Below are 2,134 nucleotides of genomic sequence, written 5' to 3'. Positions count from 1 at the left end.
AGGGCCGACATTCATTATGTCTAGAATTCGGCAGCATACAGAGGTTGAGGACTTGGATTCTATTATGGAAATACCACCAGAGCTTTTTGCCATAGCTGATCAGACTGCTCAATGTGTGATAGACTATAGGAGAGTTATAGATCCTATAGTTCAACCAGAACCGGTTGAACTTACCCAAGGATCACCCCATGCGTCAGATGGGCGAGAAAGGTTAGATATAGATGAGAGAGTTCAGGAACAGGGTTACTTGAACAGGGCAGTGTGCTGAGAGAAAATGTAATAGAGAGGGGTGAACCGGAGGGGGGAGCGTCTGATCAGCAAAGTACTTCAACTAATAGTACTTCAACTTCCACAACTTCTTCTAGTTCAGAAGATACTGAAACTGATAATCAGGCGGCTCTTGGTGATCATAATGGGGATGATGACAATAATGATGATGATGGTGCTGACAATAATGCTCAAACCATTCATTCACAGAATATTCCAGTCGGAACATTGGTTGATGATATTAACGACATATTTCCAGAAATTCCTGCTCAACAGACTTGTCCAAGTCTACATTCATTGTCGTTTGATGTTGAAGAATATGGAGCTCAATTTGACGAATATGATCGTATTCTAATAGGTGTTGAAGATGAGGGAGATACAGTTGAAAATGTTGAGAGGATGTGTGAAAGGGACGAAGAACATGGTGAGGGTGTGAGTGGAGCACAAAAAGAATATCATTAGCCGAAACACATAGCCGGGCACCCACATCTACTACTGACATTCATTCGTTGAATGTTGGTATTGAACAAGACATAGCTAGCCCAGCTATGCAAATGCACACCCCACCCATCCACTCAACTGGTTCTCAACAACCAGTTGTTTCAATTGAACACGGGGATATAGCACATTCGCTAACTACTTCTCATTCGGAGAACGTAGTTATTGAAACAAGTAGGCCGCTGCCCCAGCCTACGACATCGATTATGTGCACCTCGAGTCTAGCGCCTATACACATAGGTACACACGAGTCTAGAGCATCTGTTGCTCCAAGTGCAGTTCTTAGTGAACTTGTTGGAACGACCAGAGTTGTCATTTGACATTTCACAAGGACAGGTTGGAAGTCCTACCAATGCTACCATCATGCCAACATTAAACGTAGGCACAACAGTTTATTCAACTGTTGTTTCAACTGGTAATCTAAGTGATCCAGGTGTTAGCTTACCAGACTTTGTGTCACGGGAGTATTTGGATGGCGCCCTAAAGGCTGTTCAAGAAAATATGGATGCACAGATCGCAAGTCTAAAAAGACTTCTGAAGGGGAAAGAACAAGTCACGGAAGAGCAACCGTCTGCGCCATCACCATCGCCTGTACCTGAGCCGTCGATACAAGAGCAAACGATGGATGAACTTAAATCGCTGCTGTACGCAAAATTGATGGCATCTCAAAATCCTGACGCTGAAGATGCAAACTTGGTTGAACTCTTAAGACAACAATTGGATGTTAACCCTTTCGTTAGAGCCTTAGAGTTTTTGGCCTTTCAAGATGTGGTTACTTCTAGCTTCACAAAAGTTAGCAAGTTAATCACATCCAAAACCCAAGATCTTAAAAAGTTCAATGGATGCCCTTGTTGAACGGGTGTCTACTTTAGAAGAAACGTGCAGATCTCAGGCCACCTCTCATAAAAGAAGGCATGATGATCCGGATGATCTAGATCATCATGAGGGGGAGAGGAAGAGACAGAGAGTGGCTGAGACATCTGAACAAGCTGCAAGGGTTGAAAGTGAGCCAGCTGCTCAAGATGTGATTGCTGAAGCTTCTGCCCCGGAGTCTGTTCGGGAAAGAATAATTGAGGCTATAATTATAGAAGATGAAAAAGGAATGGAGACAAGTCCTATGATCGAGCCAATGGTTGAAAAGCCAGCGGACTCCACAGTAGGGACAAGGTTGTTATTGGAGTTGTCTGCCAATGTAGGTTTCAATGATGTATTTTCTACTGTGCTGGGTGGAGAGCAAGATTTTGGAGAGGACGTTGATAATATTGACGAGTCAACTGGGCTTTACTTTGACTTTGAAGACGACATAAATGATGAAGATCCAGTTTTTCCTATTCAAGATGACCGTCAGACTATTCCAGAATCCTCCACT

Source organism: Cynara cardunculus (genome assembly GCF_001531365.2).
Source record: "Cynara cardunculus var. scolymus isolate 2C chromosome LG 2, CcrdV1, whole genome shotgun sequence".
In the NCBI taxonomy this organism is placed as follows: Eukaryota; Viridiplantae; Streptophyta; class Magnoliopsida; order Asterales; family Asteraceae; genus Cynara; species Cynara cardunculus.
The sequence above is the reverse complement of the archived record's forward strand: the minus strand, read 5'-3'. Positions refer to the sequence as shown.